The following is a 12,500-nucleotide window of genomic DNA, read 5'->3' as shown; positions in this document are numbered from 1 at the left end:
TATATATATATATGTATGTATATATATGTAGTATATATATATATATATATTATATATATATATATATGTGTGTGTGTGTGTGTGTGTGTATATGTAAATATCTATATATATATATATATATATATATATATATATAATATATATATATATATATATATATATATATATATATATATTATATAATATATATATATATTTAGATATACAATAATAAACAGACTGAAGTACGTTTGCATCTCCGCAAACAAGAATGTTTCAAATTAAGAAAAAAATTTTTTTGGGGGGGTCCGAGCATCTTTCATATTGAGATGTAGGCCACTAGTTGTTTACGATTTATTTATTATTTATTTATTTATATTATTGCGTATTTGATAAATGAACATATAGATATAATAGAAGCGAACTGACGAACCATTTTACATTTCCCTAAACTGAAAAGCGTTCATTTTCGGTTGGAAATCCTTTGTCCCGTCGTATACATTTCATCACAACTGCCTATTTAGTGTATTTAAACATCGACGAAATGAGCAGCTTTAGCCTGATTTACCTCGTGACATGGTAAGAGGAGGCTAGTATGAGTGTGCTTGTCGCTCGAATGAAAGGCAGCTGCTCTTGCAGTTTGCTTCCACGATAATTGCCCGGTGACAAATAAATCTTCATTTTGATAGTTTCTCGTTGGACACCTGGTTTTCCTGCTCGCCTACCAATGTGGTGGTCTGGTGGTTTCGTGCTCGCCTATATCTAGTGATCCGGTGGTTTCGTGCTCGCCTATCAATCTAGTGGCCGGTGGTTTCGTGCTCGCCTACCAATTTGGTGTCCTGGTGTTCGATTCTCCGCTCAGCCAACGAGGAATTAGAGAATTGTTTTTTTGGTGATTAGAGATTCATTTCTTGATATAATGTGCTTCGAATCCCACAATAAGCTGTAGGGTCCCGTTGCTAAGTAATCAATTGGTTCCTAGCCACGTAAATACAAATCTAATCTTTCGGGCTAGCCGTAGGAGAGCTGTTAATCAGCTCAGTGGTCTGGATAAATAAGATATACTTTTTTTTCTTGTCCATTTAACATAACATTATGAACGTTTGTTTCCCCCTAATAAAATTTTAATTAATACTCGGTTGGGGTCGTTATATATATATATATATATATATATATATATATATATATATATATATATATATATATATATATATATATATAAGTTAAGTACCACAGGAAAATGACACTCAGAAATCCAAGCGCTTTCGTCTTTACTAAGACATTGTCAAGGAGCTAAAGACAAAAGCGCTTGGATTTCTGCCTATCATTTTCCTGTGGTATTCGCTTTATTTAATGAAGTCACGTGCATCTACTGTGAATTTTTAAAGTATCTATATATATATATATATATATATATATATATATATATATATATTTATATATATATCATATATACGTAAGTTCCTTGATGAAAATAAGAGGACAGATTAAACAGGAAACTGGAAAATGAGTGACGGAGATTCAGTCTGGGACATATTTGACCTTGTTGAGTTTATTGTATTTTTGTGCTTGTTGATGACCATTATGAGACATCCTTTTCTCATGGAGAGACGAAAGTTTGCTTTTATGTTGAGTGTGTTTCGATATTGACTGTGTCGCGCATTCTTGTTTGTGTAATCCTACTTTGATCGTGTGACCCCATATGCTCGTTATACGCAGCGTTATACAGGGTGTCCATAAAGTCCCAGTACCATTACGAGTATTTATTGCTTGTGATGGTACTTGGACTTTACGGACACCTTGTTCGTACATGTCTCTCATATCTTTTTGCGTCTTTGGATACCTTTTCTTCGGAACTGTTCATTTTGATATTTTTATTTACACTTTTTATTGAAAGGATTAAACTTACATTATTTACGATTACAGAATTCACGATATAGTTAAAGCATTTCTGAACATTTCTTACATATGCATAATCTCTGAACTGACAATGTAATGCATAATGGCTACTCAAAAACAGTAATTAATATACTCTTTGGTGAAATTTTATGTTATTTATTTTTTTTGTAAATGATTTTTATAAGCCTTGATATAAATATGCATGTTGAATTGTCACGCTCCTCAGACATACATTTTGCATAGAGTTACAAGATTTACTATTCAAGGAGATGAAATGACGTCCCCCCCGCCCCCCACCCCTCATTCGGCCACGGAACCCCGTTTCAAAAATATATTTCCATTTCAAAAAATATATTTGTTCTTCGGGACAGCTATGCGAAGGGCACTTTCATTGACAGTTGGCATATCTTCGTGTCCAACTGAGAGCATGACGGGGAAAATGAGACATGCTATGAAAGCGAGCATTTTATTGGCATCCTCTCTGTGTCACCCTGTCACACATCCTGGATGTCGGGTAGCGGGATATTACATTGCGAGTGGAGTTAATGGCGGAGTCCTGCCGCTAAATTACCGTTTAGTTTTGCATTTTCCTTCATCTGCTCGACTACCTAGTCAGTGTTAGGCCTGTAGTACCAGTTTATTCATGAAATCTCCAAAACGCTCACGTATGAAAGCAATGTATAGTGCCTTCTGTATTTTACATATAAATACATGCATACATATATGAAATATACCTATGCTTTAAAAAATCACAGTGTAGATGCACGTGACGTCATTTTAGGAGAGAACGCCACAGGAAAATGATAGGCAGAAAGTCCAACCAAGTGCTGTTGCCTTATTCAGGTACAATGTCTGACTAAAGATGAATGCGCTTGGAGTTACCTTTCTGCTTATAATTTTTTCCTATGGTATTCGTTTATATATATATATATATATATATATATATATATATAGATATAATATATATATATATATATATATATATATATATATATATATATATATATATATATACATACATATATATATATATATATATATAATATATATATATATATATATATAATATATATATATATATATATATATATATACATACATACATATATATATATATATATACTATTATATATATATATATATATATAATATAATTCAAGTAATCAAAGTCCACAATTATTGTAAAATGTGTATTAAATACATAAAAGACGGGAGCTTTTCGTCTACTTGATCAGTAGACCTCATCAGCCGTACATCAGAGTACGGCTGATGAGTCTACTGATCAAGTAGACGAAAGCTCCCGTCTTTTATGTATTTTTAATACACATTTACATAATTGTGGACTTTGATTACTTGAAGATTTCCAGTCACGTATGGTGATTTATATATATATATATATATATATATATATATATATATATATATAATATATATATATATATATATATATATGTATAATCAGATGGTCTCATTGGATTACTGATTGAATAAGACGTTATATTGCCCTTCTGTAACATAAAGAATCTTGACGTATTTCATCATTAGATAAGATTTAGTTAATTGATTCAATTAGAACATTTTGTCATATTTGACTGTAATATTTGTTAATAAATAGCTGTACTAAAAATTACCCTTCCATCTTATTAATCGATAATTGTATTTCAAAATTGACACATTATGCAACATATGTTAAACCCACGACAAATTCAGGCCATCAGAAGCACAAAGGGAGGATTCTAGCCTAACTCTCTCTGTCCTCGCTAAGGATCGCCCTCTGGACTTGTCGTTATTTATATATTCAGTATACTCTAGTTGCCATCAAGGATATGCAGCTATTACTCATGTGTTTCTTATTCTTTTCAGGTGATCACTGTTGGTTTTGTGGACATCATTCCTTGTTCTTTTGCACCTTAGCTCCGAACAAGATTGCGATGCCTTGTGATCTCTCGTCCGTGGTGGACTGAAACATCAGTGGCATTCGGAACTGGTATGTGCGCTTATGTATTTCATACCCTTTAGTTCAGGATGGCAGTCAGCTGGATTTGACGTGATATTTCATGACTTTTGATGATCCAAATGACACGGTTGATTTTTTCATTTGATCGGCGATTTCTAGTAGAGAAAGGCAGGCATTCCTAAATCAGCATTAACCATCATACGATACGTGAACTTTGTTGAATAGTATATGGACCGTTGATGGCGAGTTGTGAAAACTCTCGCGAAATACTTTAAACCTCTCTGCAAGGGATACCTGTCGAACACAGTGTGGTCGTGCGTCTTTAAGCCTGCAGAATGTGTCACACACACACTCACTACGGGTTGAGCTTCAGTCTAGTTTCTGCTGCTTTTTCTTCATGAGGAAAATGATGTCTTGTCTACTTCAGTTACATTGTGTAGACACCTGCATGAATATATAAATATATACATATAATCATATATATATATATAATATATAATTATATATATATATATATAATATACAATATATATATATATATATATATAATATTATTATATATATATAATATTATATATAATATTATATATATATAATTATTATAAATATAATTATAATTATATTTAATATATATAATTATATAAATATATATATTTATATATATATTATATATTAATATTTGTATGTAATATTATAATATAATAATATATATATATATATATATGTATTAATATTAATATATATATATCATATATATATATATATAACTATATATATATATAATATATATATATATATACAATTTATATATATATATAATATATATAAATATATTAATATTTTATATTATAATATTTTTTAAATAATATATATTATAGTATTAATATATTATAATATATATTATATATATATATATATTATATATTATATAATTATATATAATATAACATATTACATACGGTATATGTGTCCTTGCACGCGCACATACGAACCCTCACCCTAGGTCAGTAAAGTCATATCATAAAAAAGAACATACATACATACATACATTCATACATACGTACATTTGACCTGGCACATCACAAGTCCGAGGAAACCTCCCGTTCAAGTCGTTTCTGTGTCTTCATTCGAATCCTCGCCGTATTTTCCATTACGTATTTTTCCGGGTTCGATCATCGTGTGGAAAACGTTGTCGCCTTTGTTACCACCGAGGCAGAAGCGATTGATTCCTCAGCCGTTCAATTATAACGACTCTCAAGCAAAGCAGAAAAAGGAAAGAAAAATTAATGAGAGAAGGAGACAATGAAATCGTTCGTTTGTTTGCTGTTTTTCTGTAGTAGTTTCAACCTTATTATCAAGGGTTTTATGCTAAGAGGAGAGAGAGAGAGAGAGAGAGAGAGAGAGAGAGAGAGAGAGAGAGAGAGAGAGAGGGGCAAAAAGGTAAAGGGAGATAAACGCAAAAAGTCTAAGTAAAATTACTTCAGTAACTGGAATAAATGATATGTTCATTTGATTTCATGCCATTTTGTTTCATATATTTTTTTTATTATTTTATATTTCATCCCGGAAGCATGGGACAATGATGGAAAAAGCTGAATAATTTATTGTATTTTTATACATACATACATACTTACATACATGCATTCACAGATGAAGAGAAATAGAGCTAATTAAGGTTTATATTAACGGTTCAGTTTCAGTCAGAATGTGTCCCGTTGGGAGGATTGAAAGGAATAATGGTTCCAAGATTCAAATCCCTTGGTGTAATCGGGCTCAGCTGTTGGTAGTAATACTGAAGATGATAATATTGAGTGAGAGGATAAGGGAGTATTCAGTCTAGTTACAGGAGGCTTGGTGTGACGAGGGTCATGAATATTGAAGAGGGAAAGAAATCTAGCATTAACTTCTGACGTAAGGATTGACTTCATACAGCAACCATACATGTCCAGAACACCACCACCTGGAACGGGAAGGAGTGGGGTTGCACCTCATCACGCGGTGCACTGTAGGCATTACCTAAAAGTCTTTGCAGCGTCCCTTCTGCCATTCCTTTTACTGTACCTCCGTTCATCTAAACCTTTCTTTCATCTGACTGTCCTCAACCCTCTCCTAACAATTGGTTAACTCTTCAACTGATGCTCTAAGACCTCCAATTCCAGCGGAAATAGACTGGAATTTTATATATGTCGGAGGTCAGGTCGAGGAGTTAACCCCACATGAAGATGGGAAAAGTACAGTCTCTTAATCTAAACATATTCCCAAATCAGGCAAAGAAATGATATAGACCCCTTAGATTACTGGTATGAAGAGACAAAGTATAAAACTTATGTAAATAGAAATACTTTTCATTTCAGATTTAAAATCTAACCACACAATGTAAAATCTGCAGTATTTATGTAGTATTTTATAACCACGTAATAGTAGAATACCGAGAACTTCCTTTTTCAAATGGATATTACACAATACAAGCTGAACTGTTGTCATTTAATATATTATCACATAATGAAAATCCAACAATATCCTTTTAAAAGAACATCGCAGAATAAGAAAATCCCTGGTGTAACCCTCTCTCCTTCAGTAATAAGTTACTTAGGGAGCTGAGGGATAAATTCCCCTAAAGTCTATTTTCCAACGAACCGTATTTGGTACACTTTGGAAATGACACCCCAAACTGCCGAAGGGGTCCACAAATGAGGTTTGGAAATCAGCTAAAAATTCCACTGACCATTAGGTTAGACTCAGTCTTTTTTCTTCCTGTAATACAGCTGCTGCTGCTGCTCTTGCTCATAACCATTATCGAGGCGATTGAATAAGTTTGGAGAATGCTATCTAACTAATTACCAGGTGACTTAAAGTATCTAGTACAGCTGTAAATGTGTCTGCTTATCCGGTCGTTTTGTGAAAAATGGTGAAAAAATGATTGCAGGTTTTTGTTTACCCGGTGAGTAAGCCTACAAACTACATACTTTGTTGTTGTTGCTGTAGGAGGGGTAGGAAAGCCTAAAGAGGCTGAAATAGTGTTTAGCGTTGAGTTAACGGTAAAGAAATTTTAGCATAGGATATTTATGATTTATTTATAAGAATGAAAATATAAAGAAAATCAATATGTTCATGTTAAACAGTACACAAAATGATTCTTATAAAATATAGTGTATTTATTTTAATTTCCGTTGGTGAAACAAGGATCTATTTGTCCATAGATTTTAGCAATTTTTAATTTACGTTAACTGAGGCATATAATGTTTACAACTTATGCCTGAGGGGAAAATCTTGCATGCGTCTGCAGTAAGCTGGAGGTTGGATCTCGCCTTGCTCCAATTTCATTCTTCTCTGGTGTTTTTTGGATATAACTCTCTAGTAACAATACCGATTATATGTACGTCTAAAATCATTATATATTCCTCTTATTTTTTAGATGAGATACATTATTAATTTTGATATTTTTTTATTTTGATTAATTTTCAATTTATTTATATTAATTTTATTTCTAACATTTTTATGATTTTTATCATATTTATTTTTATCCATTGTCAAATTTTTTTATATTTTATCTTTTATATCTATTTTATTTATTTTAATTTTCAAAATTATTTTGATTCAAGAATTTAATTTTTATTATTGCTATTCTTATCCAAGACGAGAAAGTAATGAGAGACATCACCGCATGATGATAAAAAAAAAAAAAAATCCGGGAAAATAAGATTCCAAAGCCACACTTCTTCAGGAGGCAGGGGAAAATTTTCCCCGCGGGTGAAATTGCGTATTGGACGACGGTCCTATTGAGAAAGGGAACTTAGGGGCAATATATGCAAATTCTCGGTGGCTTCCAGTGGACTGTTACAACCTTCGGACATTACTAATTCCTCGGGGGGGGGGGGGGGCGGACAAGCCGGGCCAAGGGTCCTTCCTTCCTTCCTTCCTTCCTTCCCACTTCGACAGAAATTGAGGCGCAGGGGATTTTTATGAAACTCCTCGTATTAGGATATTAGTTTCAGGGATGCGTGGCGTGTTTTACTACATCTTCCCCAGGACGTGTAATCTTTTGCGGGATGTTATCAACATTTTTGGGGGAGGGGAATTATTTCGGGCTGACGCAGTCGGGGATCCCTGGTGGTATTTTAAAACGCGAGACGGTCACATAATAATCAGGAGGTTTATGCCGGATTGGGTCGTGAATTTCGACGTCGGTCCGTAAGAGTTTTGCACATATGAGGAAAACATGGTATGGTGGAGACATATATATATATATATATATATATATATATATATATATATATATATATATATATATATATATATAATAACGTGTGTATATATGCACACAAGCATACATACAGTTTCATGTGAGCAGGACCACGTGTTTGTTTGATCAGAGCAAACACGCATATCCCTAAATATACCTTCCCACACTTTCCTTCCCTCATTTCCTAATATCCCCAAACAGTTTTTTTTTTCTCCTTTTATTTCTCGGTCCAGATGATAACAGCACGCTTCCAACGGTCCTCATTTTTGCCTGACTCGCTGTTTCTCAAACTGGAACAAAAAAAGATTGAGACATGATAACCTCCATGACAATTCGTTGCGAGCGAGCAAGCAAAAGCGAGAGCTGGGGGGTTGCTTCCAGCGAATGCTAACTGCCCAATTACACATTCCAGCAGCCGCAGATAAATATTTTTATGGAAACTCCCCCACCAGGAGAAGCAGAGGCAAAAGCAGCACACACGCCCTCCTCCTCTGGCTAGCCGTGGGTACACCACGACAAGGGCGCAGTGTTTATTAGAGGCGCAATTAGGCGTTTAGCATTTTTATTGCAACAGGGCTGTTCCACTCTGGCTCTATTTTCCCCAGCCGTTTGGTTTCTTGCTCTTTACGTCATCATTGCAGGGGCTTTTTCGTTCTATAAAAGGCCGCGACAGAGGATTCTTTGCCTGCTTTGTTTGGGGAATGTTTTGAAAAATACTCTACTACTTTTTCACTCGGCGTTTATTCTCCGTGACATCGATTGCGAAGGTCAAACAGATGATATATATATAACATTTCACTTCATTTGAAGTGACCTTTCTCCTTCATTATTCAGCTTGAAAAAGTATTTTCAGGATACTTTTGCCTTCTTATTGTTCAGTGGGTTGTCATTGTTCTTCACATCTTTGTTTTCAAGAGCTGTAGAAGTACTAGTCTGTATCCGTCGTTCTTCATGTTTCTCTAAGGAAGTTATTTAATTTCATCCGATATTTCTGAAAAGTTCTCACTATTCAGTTCTTTGTTCCCACCTGTTTCTGTTCCTTTGTTTCAAAGTTTTGTTCAACTCCCTGCTTTTTGTTTCACACACAATGGTTTGATTTTGAGTCTCACTGAAGTTATGTGAATCATCATTGTTTACTATAAATGATATATTCAAGATTTTATCCCAGAACATATATATATATATATATATATATATATATATATATATATATTATATAGATATATATATATATATATATATATATATATATATATATATATATATATATATATATATATATATATATATATATATATATATATCTATATATTATATATATATATTGTAAAATGAGATTTTCTCATGCCTTTATTTTTATTTTGATTTGAAGTATCGATTGCACTTTATATATATATATATATATATATATATATATATATATATATATATATATATTATATATATAGCGAATACCACGGGAAAATGATAGTCAGAAATCCAAGCGCTTTCGTCTTTATTCAGACATCGTCAAGGAGCTACTAAAGTACAATTGGAGAGGAAGGCCCTCAGGTACAAACAAGATCAGGAATACCAGATGGTTAATTATCAAAAGGGTAAAATTAAAAGGATAATCCAGGATTATCGTATCTCACACGGTCACAAACTTAAACAGATTCTGACCCTAACCGAAATTACAAAGTATCTTTACAGTCCAAAACATGTAAAAACTGAATATATTATTTTGTTGTTATATTTATCTACAACTTTTTTTCATTATGAAAGCATCAAGTTTAAATAAACCAAGACTTAAATTTAGAACATTTCTATTATTTGATTTGATAAATCAAGATTCAATGATATTCCTTTTAACTGTGTCATTACATGGGACTAAGGCTCTTGCTTGACTCCAGTTAATAGGATGGTCTAAATCTCTCATATGTACAAATAATGCATTCGATATTTGCCCAGTTCTCCACAGAATATTGATGTTGCTTGAGACGCTGTGAAAGAGATTTGCCGGTCTGTCCGTAATAGACTTATCACACTTTTTGCAAGGAATTTCATATATGCAGCCTGGAAGATCTTTAGGAGAATTTTTTATTACTAAACTCTTGACATTAAATATTACTGAAAACAACATTTATGTTAAAAAGCTTTAAAATTCTAGGAATATCTAAAAACCTTTCATCATAAGGTAATTTTAGAATGTTATGCTTACTAAATTCAAGTTTGTCATTAGTTGAATAAAATGTTTTTCTAGCTCTTTTCCATGCCACATCTACAAAAGTCCTTGGGTATTTAAGTTTCAATGCAATATCATAAATAGTTTTAATTTCAGCGTCAATAAACTGCGGGCTACAGACACTTAAAGCCCTTAGGAACATCCCAGAAAAAACAGAGAATTTAACATTTTGATGGTGATTGGAGTAGTAATGAACAAAAGAGGCAATATTAGTTGATTTTCGAAAGACTGAAAAGGTGAAATTTCTATCATTTCTATGGACATTTACATCAAGAAAATTCAAATTACAATTTCTTTCTTCCTCTACAGTAAATTTTATAGAAGGGACTAAATTATTGAGATTATTAAGGAATTCCTGGAGGTTTTTGTGAACTGGCCAAATACAGAAGATATCATCCACGTACCTAAACCAAATAACTTTTTGGGGCAAAATTCATGGTAAGAGTTTTGTCCCAAAAAATTTTATGTAAATATTGCTAAGGACAGGAGATAAGGGATTACCCATAGCCATGCCAAACTTTTGTACAAAAATTCCCCATTGAAACAAAATTTACTATCTTTGATACATAACCTTATGAGACTAATGAGATTTGCTACACTTAAGGGAATGTCATGACGTTCTAATTCCTCTTCCAAATATTCAAGTAAGTCATCTACAGGCACTTTTGTAAATAAAGAGACAACATCAAAACTAACCATATTAAAATCATAATTCAAATTTAAACTATTAAATTTGTTTATAAAATCAACATTGATTTAACATTCGTGTTAGAAATATTTCCTACCAAAGGAGTAAGAATTTTTACAAGCCATTTAGATAAATTATACGTAACTGAGCCCACTGAACTAATGATTGGTCTGATAGGGTTATTGATTTTATGTGTCTTGACTAAACCATGCATGTAAGGTAGGGAGGCGCATTGCGGTGTAAACTGTTTAATTAAATGGTACAAGCCCTTCAAAATGGGTTTAATTTGTTTATTAAAATGGGAGTTAACTGTCTGTGTAGGGTCAGACCTCAGTTTCGTATAAGTATCAGTGTCATTTAGCAATGTCATTATTTTACTTATATAGTCACTTTTATTCATTATTACCACTGCATTAGATTTATCTGCTTTTGTCACCTTCACTGTTTCGTCTTCTTTAATTTTCTTAAAAGCCTGGAGAAATCTCACGGGTACATTAGGGGGAGAAGGTTTACTCATAGCACCATACACAATACCTTTACAAATATTGATATCATCAGGGCATAGGTTTTGATTCAATTTTTCTAAATAACAAAAGGATTTTGAAGATGTCGACACAGTCCAGGTTACCATTAAAAATACACCAAAGCTTACCCATATCCCAAAGCCGCTGTCGTAGCACTATCCACTGGTTTGTCAGATAAATTAATCATGAAGTCCACGGTTGGCATGCTTAGTCCAGTCGTTTTCAGCAATAAGATTTTTCAGCTTGACTTGGAGCTTTCCTTTGAAGACGGTTGCAGCAACTTTTCTCATTTTCCGTAGCAATAATCCAGCATCCGATTCTTCCAATCGACAGGAACCGTCTGATTAAAGCTATACCGTCTGCTTCTAAGTGTACGGAACGCATCATCTACTTCCACTTTTGTGATGTCGATGTGTTTCTGAAGTATGATGCGTTGAAACTCATCGAAAGGTCGCACTGCTAGGCGAAGAATTCTCACTGGTAAAATCGACTTGGGCATCACTTGCTCGTTCATGCACTTCCGTAGAAAGTTGAGTCGGAGTTTCAGTTTGTGAGCGATGATAAGAGCATTACAGAAGGATGTCACGAATAGAACAAGGCTCGGAAAATTCAAAGAAAAGGCGTAGAAGTTGCGTGTGGTTTCCATTATGCTTAAAAAATCACAGTAGATGCACGTGACTTCATAAATATATATATATATATATATATATATATATATATATATATATATATATATATATATATATATATATATATATATGTATATGTATATGTATATATATTATATATATATATATATATATATAGTTATATGTATATATGTATATGTTATATGTGTATATATATATATATATATATATATATATATATATATATATATATATATATAAACGGAAAGCAATCATATCTGGTATTTGAAAATGCTTTTAGGTATTTTCATCGGGTTTGCTTTTTAAAAAAAAATTTTCTGCACCCATAACCATTAC

The 12,500-nt window shown here is 32.7% G+C and overlaps 1 protein-coding gene across 2 annotated transcripts in view; it reads left to right on the top strand.

The window, feature by feature from the left end:
• The window catches only part of LOC135220497 (hemicentin-1-like), a 669,901-nt gene that overhangs the window by 362,052 nt on the left and 295,349 nt on the right, over nucleotides 1-12,500 (top strand). The window contains exon 2 of one of the 2 annotated variants that reach the window (XM_064257636.1): nucleotides 3,742-3,865. The exons of the other annotated variant lie outside the window; for it this stretch is intronic. The gene's annotated coding sequence lies outside the window, so the exon portion shown is untranslated. The remainder of the gene's footprint in view (nucleotides 1-3,741; nucleotides 3,866-12,500) is intronic. 2 annotated transcript variants of the gene reach the window in all.

Source organism: Macrobrachium nipponense, chromosome 2, assembly GCF_015104395.2.
Source record: "Macrobrachium nipponense isolate FS-2020 chromosome 2, ASM1510439v2, whole genome shotgun sequence".
Classification (NCBI taxonomy): Eukaryota; Metazoa; Arthropoda; class Malacostraca; order Decapoda; family Palaemonidae; genus Macrobrachium; species Macrobrachium nipponense.
Note: the sequence above shows the minus strand (reverse complement) of the source record. Positions and strands in the feature narration are given on the sequence as shown.